The sequence below is a fragment of the Triturus cristatus genome, chromosome 3_2 (assembly GCF_964204655.1).
Source record: "Triturus cristatus chromosome 3_2, aTriCri1.1, whole genome shotgun sequence".
NCBI lineage: Eukaryota > Metazoa > Chordata > Amphibia > Caudata > Salamandridae > Triturus > Triturus cristatus.
Genome location: NC_140584.1, coordinates 219,534,449 through 219,555,394, shown reverse-complemented (window position 1 = coordinate 219,555,394; position 20,946 = coordinate 219,534,449). Strand labels below are relative to the sequence as shown.

The 20,946-nt window shown below is 44.3% G+C and overlaps 1 protein-coding gene and 1 pseudogene across 1 annotated transcript in view; one reads left to right on the top strand and one right to left on the bottom strand.

Annotated features, from left to right (window-relative positions):
• The window catches only part of LOC146857049 (histamine N-methyltransferase A-like), a 373,700-nt gene that overhangs the window by 115,677 nt on the left and 237,077 nt on the right, over window positions 1-20,946 (bottom strand). The window lies entirely within an intron of this gene.
• LOC146857050 (small nucleolar RNA SNORA17) lies at window positions 5,002-5,077 on the top strand (annotated as a pseudogene).

Below are 20,946 nucleotides of genomic sequence, written 5' to 3'. Positions count from 1 at the left end.
GGCCCCTACCCTGACAGTCTTCCTTGTGAAACACCCGGTGTCCGCTACAGCCAATCCGACCCTGAGCATATACCATCTATGAGAAAGCGAATTATTAGTTGGGGTGGATGATAGACCAACAAAAGTAATAGCGTCCACTAACTTGGTAGGTCCTGTCAAAAGTTTAAATAATTTAAACCTGAGCTCAACCCCCGGTAGATATTGCAGAGAACAAAGAGGCTCAACTTAAGGAAAACACGTCAAGTATTCAGAAGTACCAAAAAATTAGAAAGTCAAAGAAATGACACAATACAAATCCCAATCCAATGTATCCATAAAGAGAAACATTTAATAAATAAAATTACACCAAAACAAAATACATCCAAAGTGGGGAAAGGTGTCATGGATTTTGGTCAATGGTCACTGTAGACTGTGAGCTAGGAGTATTTTGATGCCGACTGTGATGGAGTGCAGGTCCAGTACACCAATTAGACTGGTCCCGCTGGAGCTTGAAATCACAAAATTCGAAAAAGTCTGTGGAATTGCCAGTCAGATACTTTTCTCAGCAGGGATCCTTGAAGTTCTGGATCAAAAGCTTTTCAAAACATTCAAAATGTCTTTAAGTGCCCAAATAACCACAGGAGTACACTTCTAAGGGCCCCAGGACCTCAGAGGGACATTTAGAGACTCTTAGGGTGTCAGGCAGATGCCACCAGCAAACTCCAGTCCAAGTTCCATTTGCCACTGGCCAGCTGGGAATTTCCAGCAAAAGGTTTCTTGCATCTTGTGTCTGTCTATGTAGGCACACAGGAATTTATTCAACTGGCCTTTGGAGTCTGCTTCTTCGACCTAGGTAAAAGGGGGAGAAGCTCAGTCCTTCAGCTGAAGACAGCAGGTAAGTACTCTTCTTTCCTGTTGCAGATCCTGAAAGTATTTCTTAGGGGGTGCCTTGGCATGCCACATTTATGTCTGGCACACGCTAGTAGGAGAGTATAAATCCTTGGCACTCGCTAACCCATGGAGTAAACATTCCTGGGGCTACTCAACCCACTTTTTCATTAGTTCCACTTTGCTTTATCACTAACAGTCCCAAAGGGCCATGTGTCAGGGCAATGTCTAGATGGCCGAAGTCTTTAGCCACAATGAACTTGGGCTCTAAATGCTGGGGGTTTGTAGAGGAGTGGACTATGGGAATCACCAGTGTACACCCACAACTAACAGTAAAATCTTGTTTGAAGAAGGAGACATAGGTCTGGTAAGACAAAAACAAGTAATGCACTAGATGGGGATGCACATGAATTGGCGGGGCATCCTGTTTGCTCCTTTTTAAGGGCGCCAAAATGTAAAATGTGGCTCAAACAGACCTGTCAGGTAGGATATTACATTGAGTTATCAGCAATATGGCAGGACCACATCATTCTGCTGAGTTCAAAGGACTAATATCTGCCTATTCAGGGTGACCTGTAAATCACAATGAACTGTTATGTAGATCCTGGGATAAATTCCATATCTCAGTCACACCTCATTTAGGAAGGCCGTTTCTGGAGTGTTAATACAAATTTGCATGTCAAACATGAAAAATGTAACTGTTAAAGTTACTTATCCATATTATTATTTATAAGAAACTTGGCGTCACCTATGAATTGGATTTTTAATAACTTTTAAAAATAGCTGTTTAATGATTTTTGTTACGTCTCCTATTCAGAGGTGGTTCCTGTGTTTGAGAATGGGGGCTTCATCCTACAAATTTTGCAGGCATATGGATGTTAATTGCTATATTGTTAATTGCTATCATTGCTTATAGCAATTGGCATCCACATGTCCAACAAAAAATGTCTGTGTCTCAGTGCCTGCCTTTCTCTAACCCTTGCTCACTTGAGGGTAAGGCAACAAGCCAGTTTATAGTGGCATACTCGCATGTGCACATGTGCCAGGTAATGTTTTCTTTCATTTTGGCTAAGTAGGACTAACCTAGCACCAGCACAGGTTTTCTGGAATTGAGAGACTTGGAGGACCACCCACTGATGATGCATAGCAGCATCATATTTAATATGTAAATGTAAATGTGTATGTACTTGTATAGCGCACTGCCACCCCCAACGGGGGTATCCTGGCGCTTTTACTCATACCACTGTGGAACCCTTCCTGGCCTTTCCCTGTGAAATGTCCACTCCTGGGCACCCCATGGTGAAGGCAGGCATCCCAGCGCTGCTGGGGCCGTTGTGGAGATTAAGCAAGCTATTGCCCAGAGTTGCCGCATGGGACCCATGATTAGAATAGGCACCGATGCGAGAATGATCAGGTCCGAGGAAATTGAATCCAAGACCCGCTGAGGCGGGGGATTGAACTCTGGTCCCGGGCCAGAACTCTGCATCAGGGTCTGCCGCTTCAACCATTGAGCCACACTTCTCCACTCTGCAATATGCAACCCCGGTCATGCAGGGCATCAGTTCTGCACTTCCTGGGGCTGCTTGTCAGGCTTGTCAGGCTTCCTCAACATCCCACCCCCTCCTAGGCTGTCACAGGGTGGGGTGGGGTGGGGCTAGCAAGTCTCACTGACCTCATCCCACGACGATCTGGGAAAGGATGGGTTTGCAGGAGGCTGTTTGCGATGCCCTCGTGTCTCCCTTCCAGGAATCCTTTTTATTATAAGTCGAGCCGGCAGCGGAGCGCAGGGGCTGGAGGAGTGCAATACTACACTGGGACACACATGATAAGCCCTCAGAATTTGAGCATATGACCACCATAAAATACTTGAGCTCAGGATGTGCGATGAACAAAAAAGGATTCCTTTTATTACAGCGCACAGCCTGATATCACGTATTTCAAGGTGCTCAAATGTGCAAATGAAGTCATTAGCACTAGAAGTCAGCAAACCAATAAATTAACAGGGAGAGCTAAACCAAAGCTGAGCCATCTTCGTCTCTGGCTCTAAGAGCCAGTGTACGAGCCGAGTTCTGAAAATATTTGCCATGTAATCAACGCAACAAACATCATGCTAAAATATGACATGGTGTCTTCAATATTCCAAAAAGTTTATTTCTTTAACATGTCGAAGTGTTTTACCTCAGTATTTCAGATTTTACTTTCCATTCAAAAGAATTTATTAAATGTAAGAGCTTTTAAATCTTAACTGAGAAACATTCCTGCCCCTGTTCTGATGGCGATGCTATTAGTAAATGAAGAGGAAAAACACGGCTCATGTAGACGCTATTTATGGGTTTGATTCCTATAGATAGATCACAAGTGCACAATTTTACATCAATTTGGAAAAAATAATTCAGGGCAAATATCTCCCCCCCCACCCCCTTGGAAATGTCCAGCTCACTCGCACACTAAAATTCATTCATCTCTCTTATGCCCAACTTGTAATTTTCACCTGCCACCGCTGTTCTCATTTCCAAGATACCGTGTTAGTTTTTCAATTTGTACTCTGAGTACATCCAAGCAAGTCATACATCCCTGAACACCCCCAGGTTACTAGTTTTCAGAAATGTCTGGGTTTGGTAGGTTTCCATAGATGGCTGCCTAGCCCAAAAATGCACGTGACCCCCTTGCAAAACCAGGTCGTTTTGTGATAGATAATTTTGATGTCTCCACAATGCGTTTTAGGCCCTTGCCTGTCACTGGAACTATTCCTACCCACACAAGTAAGCTGCCATTTTTATCAGGAGACCTGGGGGAATGTGGGGTGTTAGGAAATTTGTGTCAACCCGCTGAGCCTGCCACTTTCCCACCCAGAATTCTGAGGTTTGCAGGGGATTCTGGTTAGGAAAACACTGGGGAATCCACACAACTCACACCTCCCTGGACTCCCCCAGGAGTCTAATTTTCAGAAATGTCTGGGATTGGTACATTTCCCTAGATGGCCGCTGAGCCTGAGATCAAAAACGCAGGTGACTCCCTCACAAAACAAGGTCTTTTGTAATCGATAATTTTGAAGTCTCCACAGTACATTTTGTATTGTTTCCCGGTCACGGGCAATGGGCCTACCCACATAGGTGAGGTACCATTTTTATAGGAGGAATGCTGTGTTGGTGGAAGTTTGTTGCTTCCCTTAGATTGCAGGACTTTCCATCACAGATATGTGAGGAAAATATATTTTTTTTCTCCAAAGTATTAAATTTGCTAGGGATTCTGGGTAACAGAACCTGGTGATAGCCAAATAAGTCACCCCTTACAGGATTCCCCAGGGTGTCTAGTTTTACAGGTTTGCTAGGTTTCCTTGGTGCTGGTGAGCTAGAGCCCAAAATTCACATCTGGGCACAAGACGAAAGAGGGTCAGGCTTCTGTGGAAAAATGTGATGTGTTGAGGTTGCGTTTTGGGCCATTTACTGTCCCGGGTACTACACCTACCCACACAAGTGAAGTACCTTTTTTTATCAGGAGTCTTTGGGGAATGCTGTGTGTGTGGAAATGTGTGTATCCATGCAAATTCCAGAACTTTCCATTACGGAAATGAGAGGTACATTTTTTTTTATAATGTTGAGGTTTGCAAGGGATTCTGGGTAACAGAACCTGGTGAGACCCACACAAGTCACCACATCCTGGATTCCGCTGGGTGTCTAGTTTTAAAAAATGTACAGGTTTGCTAGATTTCCTTAGGTGCCGGCTGCCATTGGGCCTAAAACCTACAGCTAGGCACATTGCAAAAGAAAGGGCAGTGCCTAGTGGGCTTTCTGCCGCCCAGGGGCGGGAGGGGCAGATCGGGGGCTATTGCCTTGATATACCCCAAAGGGAGGCAGAAAGACTGTGGCTATTTTTTGGGGGGAGTTGGGAGCATTTGTATTTCCATTCTGGGCAGCCCCTACCCCTATGTACAACAAAGCCAGTGTCATTCCTCATGCCTAGTTGGCTCCCTGTCCCCCGGGGGACAGATCAGGGCTATTTCCCTATCTGCCTCCTGGGGGGGCAGAAAGTCTGTGGAATTTTTTGAATGGTGTGGGGGCAGTGGCATGCTCAGTCAGGGCAGCCCCCAGCACTAAACATTGAAAAAAAGATTCCATGGTGCTTAGTGTGCTTTCAGCCCCCTGGGGGGGGGCAGTTGAGGAGCTTTTGCCCCATCTGCCTCACAGGGGGGCAGAAAGACTGTGCAATTGTTTTTATTCTGGGGGCATTGGCATGCCCATTCTGTGTATTCCCCACCCCTACATATAAAAAGATCAAATAATCCCTGGTGCCTAGTGAGCTTTCTGCCCCCTGGTGGAATATCATGGTCTACAACCTCCATCTGCCTCATGGGGGGCAGAAAGACTGTAGCATTCTTTATTGGGGTGGTGGCATTGGCATGCCCATTATGGGCAGTCCCAAGATCTTAATCTTGAAAAAAAATATGCACTGGTGCCCAGTGTGCTTTCAGCCCCCCTGAGGGGGCAAATAAGGGGCTATTGTCCCCATCTGCCTGCCGGGGGGGGGGGCAGAAAGGCTGTAGCACATTTTCTTGGGGGGAGGACATTGAGATGCCCATTATGGGCAGCCCCTATGTACATAACAAAATCCCTGGTGTCCAGTGGGCTTTCTGCCTCCTGGGGGGCAGATCAGAGGCTACTGCCCGATCTGCCTCCCAAGGGGGCAGAAAAAAGGAGAAAATCTTCTTGGGGTGGGGAAATTAGAATGCCAATTCTGGGCAGCTCCCACCCCTACGTACAAAAAAAATCCCAGGTGCCTAGTGGGCTTTCTGCCCCTCCCCAGGGGGCAGGTCAGGGGCTATTGCCCCATCTGCCTCCTGGGGGGAAGAAATACTTTTGCATTGATTGGAGGAATGAGTGGGGCATTTGCATGCCTATCCTGGCAGCCCCCACCCCTGGCCTATAAAATCCTTGGTGCCTAGGGTGCTTTCTTCCGCCCGGGGAGCAGATTCCGGGCTACTGCTCACATCTGCCCCTGGGGAGGGGCAGAAACACTGGTTATGCCATATTTCAATGATGAAGCAAAGGCCCTTTGCCAAGGGGCCGCTTCCCTCCTCCCTGGTGCCTAGTGGGTGGATCCCTCCTTGGGTTAGTCATCCTGGGGCGATCCCCAAGGAAGGTAACACTAGGAAGGGTACCATTGGAAAGGGGATATTCTCCCCTTTCCAATGATACCTCTCCCATGTGTTTCAGGGCTTGGGGCGGAGATAGCCCCACGAGCACTAAAACATTGAAACTGAAATTAAGTTTCAGTTAAAGTTTTAACTTAATGACGACAGTGCGCCCTGCGCACAATCATCATTACATTAAAAATGCAAAAAAAAGGCTTGGGAGGTTGAGGAAGCTCTTCCCCACCTCCTAAGGCCCCCAAAAAAGGAAATCACTACGCTGTTTGCAGCAGAGGGATTTAGTGCGCAGGAGCACTGGTGCTCATGATGGAACCATTCCGTCATGAGCACCGAAAGGGTAAAATTCTATCACAATCTTAATGCTTTTCTTCGCAGTTAGTAATAAATGAATCAATGCCAATAGCTCAAAGAGCTGGCTGGAGTAAACTCCCTAACATTCTCGTCAGACCACGTATGATATTCATTCTTCACATCTTGTTTCTATTTTGTCATACATGTCTCTTGTAGCATATCAATTATCAATATTTCAGGCCTGCACCTACTTATGAGACTCCTTCAACAGGAGGAGCAATTTTACAACAATCTGCTCATAGTAACATTAAAGCTACACATATTTCCAAGGAATCAATCAGAAAAAAAAGCATATGCATAACTGTTAAAAAATGGATGGAGCTGCCCACAAAATGTACTCCACAATAGTGTTTATTAATTATACCTTGGATGCGTCCCAAGCACTTCTATTTACCTATGAGCAACTTATGTATCATCATTTCTGGGCAGAAGGCTTGTGATTAAGAGAGGCCACATGAGTGAATACCAGGAGCGATCTAGTGCAGAAAGTAGCCTGGAGTGCTGCCGCCTTTACGTGATCCTGTTTGGTAAACAGTAAACTCAGGGGAGCAGTGGGCATTGCAAGGGTACCAAATGTATGGTGTTGGTACCAGTGGCAGTGGAGGAGAGGATGGCTGCCCAGGAACAAGAGGACAGATCTCTTCTTGTTCCTCTTTACTCTTCAATTGTCCAGATTTTGCACAAGGTATCACTACTTGCCCGAGTGGGTTAAAGACTACTGCTGAGGGCAGCTGAAAATTTTGAATACCCGGGAGGGGGAAGTGATATTCTGAGATAGTTTCTTTTTGCGTCTGGACACACAGGAGAGCAGGCCGAATGACTTCAGGATAGCAGATCCTCAACTTGGGTGTACCTGGTGAGGTTACCACTCACTTTTTACTGGCTGTAGCCTTACAGCAGCGATACATACTACTGGGCTGATAGTGGACTCATTCTTAGACAATAGGTATATTGAGAGTAGAGAACTGGCATAGACACCAAGCTAGACACTACTTGTAAACAGGCTCATCATCTAGTAAACTCTGTTGCCAGATCTGCTTGCACCAAGCAAAGAAACTGGTGGAGTGGATTTCTCCCCGCAACCCCAGACCTTCGTTGGCACACATCTTGAAAGTAAAAAGAACTTTTGCAGAAACCAAAGCTTAACTGAGACTGCTCTTGTGTGCTTGAGCCACTTGAATAAGGTGAATGAGCCTAGTGTCTCTGTATGTGAAAGCTATGGAGCATAAAGGGAGCCAAGCAAGACAAGCAAGCAAGACAAAAATGGATGATGACCACCCTCAAATAGTGCCTGGAGCTGGTTGTATTGCAGATCTATGGATTGCTTTCTCCTGAATTTTTAGCTAAAGCTCGCAATTATGCCAAAATGGTGGATTCCAAAGCAAAATCAGATAAAGTGGACAAGATCCTGAATACAATCTAGGCCATGTGATAGGCACTCAAACACAAAATTGATTCTATCATAATAGATCACTAAAGTATACAAAGTGATGGATAGAATGCTTGAATTAAGCCCAGCCACTGGTGATTAGTCAGGGATGCATCTTAATCCATCACCATTATGCACACCATGGCACCTCATTGGGCTCAACTATTTGCAAATTAGCCTTGACCCTCCCCACTTGGGATCAGTCCAGCACTAACTGCCAAGCCAGGTCCTCCCTGCACCAGAAAACAAGCAAGTATGGTGGATTTTGCTCTAGTTATGTGCTCATCAGCTGGGTACAGCTTGGTTTCAGTGACACAATGTGTCTGGGCATACCCATGCCACTTAGGCTGATACTAAAGTATTCAAAAAAGTAATCGTTGGAAAGCTTGAATTAATCTCAGTCACTGGTAATTATTCGTCCAGCATCCCAATCTATCATTATATTGCACACTATGTCAACGCAGTTTGAACCCAGCTGTTTGAAAATTAGTCTTGACCCTGATCCAGTCAGAACAGACCACCCCAAACAAATGTGTCCATCTTGATAGGCTCCGCTCTAGATACTCTGGCCCCAGTTAAACTAAAAGCCATAAAAAAAGCTTCCCATCCATGGTACAGTGAGACTCTAGACAAGAATGTCGCTGGCAATAACAGAAGTGGAGAAAAAGGTAGGAGCGCAAGGAAAAAACAAACTACAAACTTAAACTAGCTGAACATTAAAACAATTATTACAGCTGCAAAACACTTTATTATTCTGAACAGATAAAATTAGCCTGCGATGCAAATAAAACCTTATTCCAAGTTATAAGAAAACTTGTAGCCCCAGTTAATCTCAACTCGACAGTGAATAGCCCAGGTTTTTGTGACGCTCTAGCTTGTTTTTTGCAAGAGAAGGTAGCAAATATCTTTAACAAAATTTCTGCAGGCAGGACACCTGGACAATTAGAGACTCAGGTTCCAAACCAAGAGACAGGTCAAGCCAAGTTTTCGGCTGTCAAAGCTCCATCTGAAGAGCAGCTTAGGAGGTTAATCCACCTGGTTAAATCTGGCACCCACCCAAGAATGTGCATATGATCCCAGCGCAGATCTTTAACATAATATTTAAAGAGGGAGTATTTCCCTTGCATCGGAAATCTGCCTGTGTTCTGCCTGTGTTCTTCCTCTTTTGGAAGAGGCTAACCTTAATACCGTCGACCTGAACAAACATCGCCCTATTTCCAGGCTTTCTTTCGCCACCAAACTGGTGGAGAAAGTAATGAATGAACAGCTAGGATAACACCCAGTTCGGGTTCAGGAAAAATCACAGTACTGAATCTGCCATGGTGGTGGTCACAGATAGTGGAGGGGCTGCGGCTCTGGTTCTGTTGTATCTCTCCACGGCATTTGATACAATCAACCATGCTATCCTGGTTGAGTATATGCAGAAGTTGGAGATATTGGGCACTGCACTTAATCTTATACAATTCTTCCTTGCGAACAGACAACAGAGAGCAGCGCTAGGTAAATTCACCTCTAAATCCTTCTCCTGGCCTTGTGGAGTCCCACAGGGCTCATCATTGAGCCCAACGCTTTTCAACCTATATGTCATGCAGGTTGCCAAACTCATTAAATCATTTGTCCTTTCCCTAGCCTCTTACACGAGTGCCACACAAAATATGGTTTCATCAGCGAAAAACAAGAACAATCCAGGCCATGCCTTTAGGAATTGTATGAGCATTGTCAGTAAGTGGATGGATAACATTTGCCTGAGGTTAAACTCAGCAAAACTAGGGTTATTCTTTACAGCAATAATCCATCATTTTGGGCTCAGGAATGGAAATAGGCTCCCTTCTGAAACCAGTGACCAAAGTGAAACATTTAGGAATTCTGCTAGATGAGGAGCTGAAGCTCAAAGATCAAGTCGGTAAAGTAACATCTGCCTCCTTCAGTCCTTTGAGGATAGTTAAGAAAATTGATTTGCCATCTGATCTTTTGAAAACAGTAATCACTTCTCTTTGACTTACAAGCTTGCCGACTGCAATAGTTTATACCTCAACCGATCAGTGGGTTCCCGGAAGAAGCTTCAGACCCTGCACATTCCACTTTAAAATTCCTAATGAGCATGAGGGGCCATTAAGAAACTTCACTGGCTGCCATTTAAACAGCATATTACGTTCAAAGCACTATGCTTGGCCTTTAAATCGCTGCAGGGCCTAGATCCACCACGTTTTAAGGACAAGCTTAGATGGTACTAGGGTCAGCTAGGAACTTAATAGTCCCCCTCCTTTAGAAGAAAAACCTGGGGTGAGAAAAGTCTTTTTAGAACTACAGCCCAACTCTAGCCTACCCCTGGAACTCAAAACTATTTTTCAGAATTACTTTAAAAACATGGATTTTTGTTCAACAATAGGAGCTGTGCTCTTCCCTTGAAGTATCAAGGTCTATCACGAGGACACTAGAACCTGTAGCCAAGATACCCCAAGGCAAGAGTTTGCGCTTCATAAATTTCTCATTTATTCATTCATGCAAAAAGGGCCAACACATGCCTCCAACCCCCTGTAGAATGAGAACCCCACGCTACACATAGCTTTTGGCCATGCCCCACAGTGGATTGGCCGCAGAGGGTGCGGCCAACCACTTGAAGGTTGCCAACCCAACACAGTGCATGGCCTTTGGAGGGCATGGCATAGGTTTGGCATTCAGGCTGTGGGGACCCCTTCCCCGGGACATTTTTTTTAAAGAGGAAGGGGCACAAGGCCCCCTCCCCTCATCACTTCACACCTAGGGGACCTCATCCACCAGGGCTAAACGATATTTGTAAAGAGGCGGGGCATGTGGGCCCCTCCTTGATCTAGAAGGGGCCCACGGGGATCCCATCCCCTAGGGCCAAACCATATATGTGAGGTAGAGCCCCCATCTCCAGGCCAATACTGGCCCTGGTAACCCCCAGGGACCTTAGCCCCTGGGGCCAAAACATACTTATTAATAGGAGGGGGATGAATAAGCCACAGAGACCCCGTCCCCCAGGGCTGAATTCCAATAAAAAAGGTGAGGGGATCCGCATGTTATTATAAAGGCCCACGTCCCTGAACCTATTGTGGCACCAGGGATCCCCCCCAATGGGGCATTTCTAAATTATAGGTGGGTTACCAAGTGCTTAACTGGGGACCCACCTACCACCAAATTGGGAGCCACGGGCAGCCCAGGGGCCTTGCAGCCCCAGCTCAGAGGGAGCAGCTGTTTCTGCAAGATTTATCTAGGGGGAGCAATATCTGATTCCTTACCAGCAGGAGTACAGGCAGGGAAACAAAAATCTGCTCCCACCCAGTGGTGCCTGTGCTTCTGCAGGCAGGGAAGGAATGTTTGCTTGTGCTGGTGGGAGATTTAAAAATGCTTCTACCTGGCAGGAGAATACATATGTTAGGTCACACCTTAGTCTCTGCAGCAGTGATAGGATTTCCATGAGGTATGTTCCCAACTTCACCCACAGCCTAGACATCCCAACAGTAGTCAACGCCAATCTAGGTGCAATGGGGGATGAGGGGATGGGAAGAAACAAAACACAGGTCCCACGGAGTCAGTGCAGTGAAGACTGTGCTACCTGGATATGTATTTGGTAAGTCTTCTGAGTAAAACAGAAAAGAAAGAGGCAATCAATGACTCTGCTGTTATGTGTAGGCAATGAGAGTGCACATTTAATGAATAATAGTAAGGTGTGAATACCTGAGTAACACCCCACATCCATTTATGTAGAGTGAAAGACTGCTTTTACTGACATGTAATACAATTTAAGGAAGTAATAAAGACTGAAAAGATTACGTACCGATAGAGGTTCTATACGTGTCAGGTGTAGCATATGCCTGTGTAAATATAGCGCCTACCTTATATTTTAGGGTGCTGCACTTTAACAGAAGGCTCAATATAGATTGGACTAGTAAATATCAGGAAACAAAAATAGTATATCTAATTGTATATCTGATCTAGTTGAGAAATTAGGTAAAAAAACAGAAACACAAAAAAGGTGTAGAGCCTTTAGAAAATATAACTATGTCCCTATTTCTTTGTATCAGCAGAAAAAAGATTTACATATATTTTTCCTTCTTTTCCATAGGTATCTCACCTCAATGCATTCAAAGACAGATAAATCAATCAGCATTCTATATCAGATAAGTTTGGCCTTTAAGCAGGAGCACATATCACCCAAGCGCATGTTACCACCAATAGGACTGTCAACTTGGATCCTTTAAATATCCACATTTTTCTCCTTGTTATTTCATGCAGGAATACCAGAAGCTGAAGCAGGAGCATGGACTGCATTACACAGAGGAATCCATGGAAGACCGATGATAAGGCAGATGAAAATGCTGAAATTGCGTCTGGATGAGTGATCCAGAAATGAAATCTAGGTGGTCAAATGGCAGAAAGCTGCAGGTGCAAATACTAGAATGCTAAGCAGATTCCTGCTGGGTGAGCCTGGCTTTATCCCGGAAGTGCTCTGCCCGCTGCATCTAGCAGTGAGGTTGTGGCAGGCACAACAACATATTTTTTCCTGCCCGTGGTAGTGCGAGCAGGGAAGCTACTGTGTCCGGGGAGTGAGTTCCCCCGGGACAAGTTAATAGAGCCTGCCCAGGGGATAGGATTCCCATGGCCTTAAGTTGCTCAGGGAGGGTGAGCCAAACGTCCACACACCCTTTTTAATTTACTGCAGCCCCGGGGGTATCTGGTCCTATTGGGCTTTTAAGGATCTGGGTGTGGGATCGTGTGGCCTCCTCCCTTTTGATGGAGGATTTCAGCCCTTGGGATTGAGGTACCTGGGGCCAAATAATGCTCCAAATGGAAGAAGGGGTGCGCGGCCCCTTCTTCCATTTTGTGCCACGGGCCTTGTGATGGGATTCCCGGGACCTCACCGAGACTCAGGGAAGGGGGCCATAATCTCCTTCACCAAAATAAACATTCTGTGTCACCCTGGCCCATCCAGCTCTTTAAAAAAAATATGTGCTGCAAATTAATGGACGCTGAGCGAATTCTCAGCAAACTATTTTTTAGAGAATGTGGCCGAATAGGCAAGGGCTATCGATCTCAAATCTGGGGAACCAGATTCAAGTCTCAGCAATGACGATCAACATCCTGTGATTCTGGGCAAATCACTTAATATCCCCATGCCTAGCAGAAATGAATGTGTCCTTAACTGGTGCTCATGGTGCTGATACCTTCGGGTCAAGTTTGTGCTATATAAAACTCTGGGGGGAAAAAAGATGTATTTGGCTCCAGGCGATGACCTTCTGGAGCCCCACCTCCAAGCTTAGGGACCAGCATATCCCTATCCTAAGTATTTTTTGGCTTTTTTTGTAGGACTCAGGACTGAGCCTGAGCTGTATAATGAACACCTCCACATCCTTGTTGATGTGCTGGCAGCCATTTAAAACTCAGCAGGAGCTCTGATGGTACCACATATCCTCCATAGTGTGAAAAATACAACATTTTGAGCATCAATTGTTCAAAGAGTACTAAACGGATTTACACAAAATTACAAAAAGTGCTCTTTCTGAACCAAGATCTAGCATTCTGCCAATTTTAGTGTAAATCTGTTCAGTGGTTTGAGCTACAGCTGTGTCTAAAGTTCTTATTGAACAATGAATGAGAAAATGCATTTTTAGACCCCTTTTCAATAGGTAGCTATAGTTATGCCTGAGCTGCAAACTCCACTCTGTTTGCAGAGTTTTTCGCACTCTTCGCTTCACGAAGCTTGTGGAAATCAGAAAAACTCCACTCTGTGTCAAGTTGGCGAATGCGAGCGAGGAAAATCCACCTCCCATGAGATTTCTCAACGCGGACGGTCAGATTTCTCAATGTGGATGAATGTGCCTGGTCGCGACTGCTCCCATTGAGAAACATTCTGTTCACATTGATAAAGCTGCCCCTTGGGTATCCAATCTACTCAAGCAGCAATGAAAGAAGTAATGGCCTTTTTGCTCTGCACATGGTGCTGTGATTGCTGATTTTACAGCGCTGGACACATACCTGGTGCTGAAAATCAACGCAAACTGCATGACCAAAAGCACTCCACGGCTTGTGGAACTCCACGTAGCGAAGCTGAGTTTTTTGGTTTCTGAACTCGGCCCCAAGCCTAGTTATAGTTTGGACTAGGTTTCCATAGGAAAAGCATTTTTTGACTTGCCTATAACTTTGCTGTTGTTCGATGAATCTGCACAAAATGTTCCGAAAAAAGTGTCAACATCAGTCTTGATGCGAATAGAAAATTTGAGGGTGATCCGCCAAGCTGGTGCCTAGAAAAGGGAGGGTAAAAATCAGTGTGTTTCCCATTTTAATTCTCATAGGACCTTTAGACACTCCTGCAGTCCGAACTGCCGGACGGAATTACACAAAATTTGGAAGGAAGATAGATTTTTATTCACACATCATAGTTTCAGTTATCTAGTGTAAATCCTTTCAGTAGTTGTTGAGAAATTTAGGAGAATCAAGATAGTGATATTTTGCGACAATTTCACGATATACCGCAATGATCTTGCAGTTAACCGTGGATTTGCGTGCCAACAGGAATGCCGTGATTAGCTCACAGAAACCCGAGGTGAGCGTTGCAGCTATCATTTTATCTAATGAGTGATAGTCCCCAGGGAATAAAAAAAAATGAAAAGAGGAATAAGGACTTGGAGCACGAGGTAGCCTGACCCCATGGGTTAAATATAGGTATGTTGTGGGACCCCTTAGGCGTACAACACTTCCAAAAATGTTTTTTCCTTATGAGCATTAATCGCGACCATCATCATGGCTCCCTGCATAACTTGCATCTTATTCACGAATATCACCACAAACAATAAAAAAAATACATTCACACACTAACTCAGACAATGATGCACCCATTAACAGATCCACCCAGAGACTCATGCTCCCACTCATAGACCCACTCAGACTCATTCAACCACTCCCAGACCCACTGATACAGTTATGCACCCAGTCAGGGACCCACTCAGAGACTCATGCACCCACTGACAGACCCACATAGACACTGATGAACCCACTCAGAGACCCACTCAGACAATGATGTACCCACTCACAGAACCACTCACAGACTCAGGCACCCACTCACAGACCCACTCACAGAGTCATGCACCCACTCACAAAGCCACTGATACACTTATGCTCTAACCCACAGTCTCATTCACAGACACATGCATTAACTCACAGACCCACTGATATGCTGACACACCAACTCACAGACCTACTCAGTCACTCTCATGCACCCACAATCAGATCCACTGAGACTCATGTACCCACTCATACACCCACTTAGACACCTATGTACCCAGTCACAGACCCACTGAGATTCTCACACACCCACTCACAGACCCACTCTAAGGCTTACATAAACACTCTCAGACCCATTGACCGGCTCATGCATGCACACACTGACCTAGTCTGACACTCATGCACCCAGTCAATTACCTACTTAGGCAGTCACTGGCCCACTCAGAGACCCACTCATACACACACATTTAGGGACTCACTCAGACACTTACACACCCACTCATAGACCCACTCATACACTCACACACTCACTGAGAGATCCACTCTAACACTCATGGGCCCACTCACAGACTCTGTCAGACTCCCATGCACCAACCCACAGACCCACTCAGACACTCATGCATCCACTCACACACCCAGTCAGACTTTCATGTACCCACTCACAAACCCACTCATTCACTTACATACAAACTGACAGACCCACTTACTCATGCACTTGCTCACAGAACCACTCAGACAGTCACAGACACACTCATGCACCCACTCATAGACCCAGTGAGAGACTTACACATCCATTTGTACACCCACTCTGAGAGTAACGCACCCATTCACAGACCCAGTGAAAGACTCAGGCACCCACCCACAGACCCACTCTGACTGTCATGCACCCACTCACAGACCCACTCATACACTCATATACCTACTCACAGACCCACTTAGACACTCATGCACCCGCTCTCAGGCCCACTCAGGGACTCACTCACTCACAGACTCACGCAGATACTCATGAAACCACTCAGACACCCACTCACACACCCACTTGCAGACCCACTCAGACACTCAAACACCCAGTCACAGATCTACACAGAGACACATACACACTCACAGATTGACTTAAATAGTTACATATGCCCTCAGACATGTATTTAGAATCATAAACAGTCTCTCACAGAGGTTGTGAGACAGTTATACACCTACTGACTGATCCATTCAAAGATTCATACATGCACTCACAGACTCATGCAGACACCTGTACAACCAGTCACAGATCCACTGACTCACCTATGGAGCCAGTGTGTTTGACAGATTCAGTTTTTTATTTGTGAATTGTGAATGTGCTAGTGGCTATTTAATGTCTGCTTTTGTTTTGCAATTACGTGAATTATTAATGATTATCGCGACGTTGTCACAAATATTTGAAAAATAAACAAATAGATATGTTTAAAGAAAATGAACAAGATTTTGGGCAAAAGAGCCTCTGTGTTTACTGTGTCATGGTCTCTGGGGAATGCAGAAATAGTTTTGGTAATGTGATTGCTGGCTTTGTCAATTTGTGGATAGAATTGATTAGACCACTTCCCTTTCTGCCTTTGGCATGTGTTGGAGTACACCAAGACTGTGTGTGGGAAAAGTGCCATTAAATCTGCAAAGGTTTCCTTCATTAGGATTGCTGTCCTATCCCAGTGAATGTGCCAACAAAAGGTTACAGGGACATTATAGTTAGGAAACAGTATTTAGAAAACCGTAGAAATTCACAGAAAAAAAAAACAAAGGTTACATGGATGTTATAGTTAGGAAGTAGAATTAAAAAAACGTAGAAATTCACTGAAAAAACAAAGGTTGAAGGGAAAATATAGTTAGGTTCAGATTTCACTTGTACACAGTGACTAAGTCACCCACACAGCTACTCAGACACCCACTTATGTACCCATACAGCCACTCACACACCCACTCACACACCTGCACAGTCACTCAGATACCTACTCACACACAGATACACACAGTTACACAGTGACTCACATAAATTATGGAAAAAATGAATCACTCATTATTAGTACACAAAGTATACTAATTTTACTTTTGTGGTACCTTAGTATATACATTTAACACACAAACATCTTTTGAAAACAATCACTGGATGGTGTCATCAGTGATGTAATGTGTGATGTCATAATTGATGTTATGAATGATTTCACTGATCATGTCATGAGTGATGTAATATGTGAGGTCACAAGCAGTGCATCACGGGGTCGTAAGGTATAGTTAGTTAAGGTATCTATAACCGCTGAACTTCAATGGTTTTGTATGAGTGAAATCTGAGCCTAACTATAACGTCCCTTTAACCTTTGTTTTTTTCTCTATTTCCTTACTATAGCGTCCCTGTAGCTTTTATTTTTTTCAGTGAATATATACATATATATATATATATCTAAAAGAAAAACTCGGCAGCATCCCCCACCATATATATTTTCACATAAAAAAACCATAGGTTTCAGGGGTGTTATAGCTAGCTGCCCATTTCACTCAAACAAAACCATAGAAATTCCTCTGTTATAGTTAGTTCTGCTAACTATAACTCATGCGCCCGCAATGCACTGCTGATGATGTCACATATTGCATCATTCATGACATGGTCAGTGACATCACTGATGACATCACTGTAGAGCCAGAGAACCAGGTCAGTAGAGCTGCTCTAGAGCCTAAGAACTAGGTCAGCAGAGCTGCTCTAGAGCCAGAGAACCAGGTCAGCAGAGCTGCTGTAGAGCTGAAGAACCAGGTCAACAGGGATGCTCTAGAGCCAGAGAACCAGGTCTGCAGAGCTGCTGCAGAGCCAGTGAAACCAGGTCAGTAGAGCTGCTTTAAGAGGGAGAGAACCAGGCCAGCAGAGCTGCTCTAGAGCCAGAGAACCATGTCAGCAGAACTGCTTCAGAGCCATAGAACTGGGTCAGCGGAGCTGCTTTAGAGCCAGAGAACCAGGTCAGCAGACCTGCTGTAGAGCCAGAGAAACCAGGTCAGCAGAGCTGCTTTAGAGAGAGAGAACCAGGTCAGCAGAGCTGCTTTAGAGCCAGAGAACCAGGTCAGCAGAGCTGCTCGAGCTGACACTGACTGACTGACACTGACTGATTGACACTGACTGACACAGATTGACTGACACTGACACTGACTGACACTGATTGACTGACACTGACTGACACTGACTGACACTGATTGACACTGACTGACACTGATTGACTGACACTGACTGACTGACACTGATTGACTGACTGACAGTGACTGACTGACAGTGACTGACACTGACTGAAACTGACTGACTACACTCTACTACTCTACTACTGACTCTCTACTATTCTCTACTACTCTCTCTCTACTACTCACTCTCTACTACTCACTCTCTACTACTCTCTACTATTCACTCTCTACTACTCTACTCACTCTCTACTACTCACTCTCAACTACTCACTCTCTACTACTCTACTACTCACTCTCTACTACTCACTCGCTACTACTCTCTACTACTCACTCTCTACTACTCACTCTCTACTACTCACGCTCTACTACTCTCTACTACTCACTGTCTATGACTACTCTCTCTACTACTCACTCTCTACTACTCTCTACTATTCACTCTCTACTACTCACTCTACTACTCTCTACTACTCTACTACTCACTCTTTACTACTCTCTACTACTCTCTCTCTCTACTACTCTCTACTACTACTCTCTACTATTCACTCTCTACTACTCACTCTCTACTACTCTCTACTACTCACTCTACTACTCTCTGCTGCTCTCTACCACTCACTGTCTACTACTCTACTACTCTCTCTCTACTACTCACTCTCTACTACTCTCTCTCTACTACTCTTTACTACTCCCTTTCTACTACTCACTCTACTACTCACTCTCTACTACTCTCTACTACTCACTCTCTACTATTCACTCTCTACTACTCACTCTCTACTACTCGCTCTCTACTACTCACTCTCGACTACTCACTCTCTACTACTTGCTCTCTACTACTCTCTACTACTCACTCTCTACTACTCACTCTCTACTACTCTACTACTCTCTACTACTCGCTCTACTACTCACTCTCTACTACTCACTCTACTACTCTCTCCTACTCTCTACCACTCACTCTCTACTACTCTACTACTCACTCTCTACTACACTCTCTCTACTACTCACTCTCTACTACTCACTCTACTACTCTCTACTACTCGCTCTCAACTACTCTCTACTACTCACTCTACTACTCACTCTTTACTACTCTACTACTCTCTCTACTTCTCACTCTCTACTACTCACTCTCTACTACTCTCTGCTACTCACTCTCTACTACATACTCTCTACTACTTGCTCTCTGCTACTCGCTCTCTACTACTCTCTAGTACTTACTCTACTACTCACTCTTTACTACTCTCTACTACTCACTCTCTACTACTCTCTAGTACTCACTCTCTACTACTCTCTCTCTACTACTCTCTACTTCTTACTCTCTACTACTCACTCTCTACTACTCTCTCTCTACTACTCTCTACTACTCACTCTGCTACTCACTCTCTACTACTCTCTAATACTCTCTCTCTGCTACTCACTCTCTACTACTCTCTAATACTCTCTCTCTGCTACTCACTCTCTACTACTCTCTAATACTCTCTCTGCTACTCACTCTCTACTACTCTCTACTACTCACTCTCTACTACTCACTCTCTACTACTCTCTACTACTCACTCTCTACTACTCTCTACTACTCTCTACTACTCACTCTACTACTCACTCTACTACTCTCTACTACTCACTCTCTAATACTCACTCTCTACTACTCACTCTACTACTCTCTACTACTCACTCTCTGATACTTTCTCTACTACTCTCTACTACTCACTCTCTACTCTCTATTACTCGCTCTCTACTCTACCTCTCTACCTGTCTCTACCTCTCTCTCTACTACTCTCTACCTCTCTACCTCTACCTCTCTACCTCTACACCTCTACCTATACACCTCTACCTCTCTACCTCTCTGTACATGCACACATATGCACATATATATATGCATATATATATGCATATGCATAAAAATATATGTATGTGTATATATATATACATATATAAACATATAAATATAATCTGCATATCTATATACATATAAATGCATGCACACATATACATATATGCATACATATGCATGGTATGTACATGAAAGTTTGAAAAACTCTAATACAAGCAAAGCTAAAAAGCCACCTAATTACAAACAGAATTGCTTTAACTTAAACGAGGGCGAGACCTATTGCATTTTCAATGCTTGTTTACTTTGATTCCATCAAGAAGGCATTCAGATGTGTCACACATTTTCCATAAATTCTGAATGGTAGAACTCTAGTTCCTCATTAGATCACTGTAGTAAAGCTGCTGCTCACTAGGGAAGTCTGCTGCTGGTCTTCAAAGTGCATGTTTCAGTCTGCATGTCAGAACTTTTTAATGAAATAGAGGAGGATTTGAGAAGTCAAAATGTGCCCTAATTTTTCTTTCTGCAGCACTAATCATAATTTCTATGGCAAAATGAACCCCCTCATTTTGTTCCTTTGCAAATTAAATGTTTTAAGTGTTACCACTTTATTCCAATCAAGATCTCTTCAGGTGTGCTATACTTTTGTCATAAGTAAGACTGTTAGCGCTCTAGTTGTTCTTTAAAACACTCTGGGATTTCTGTCATTGGGCTATACTTGGGCTACATCTCGGTGATATTTGTGCTACATTTGGGCTCTTTTGTCTCTGGTGGCCATCTTGGGAGACTTGTTATGAAGTTTCCTAATTTCCTCATTTACTACAGTCTCCTCAGTAGGCATACTGTCAGTTTTTTACTTTGATTCAATGAAGAAGGCATTCAGATGTGTCACACATTTGCCATAAATTCAGAATGTTAAAACTCTAGTTGCTCATTAGATCACTGTAGTAAAGCTACTGCTCACCAGGGAAGTCTGCTGCTGGTATTGAAAGTGCATGTTTCAGTCTGCATGTCAGAATTCTTTAATGAAATAGAAGAGGATTTGAGAAGTCACTCAAAATGTGCCCTAATTTTTCTTTCTGCAGCACTAATCATACATTCTATGGCAAAATGAAC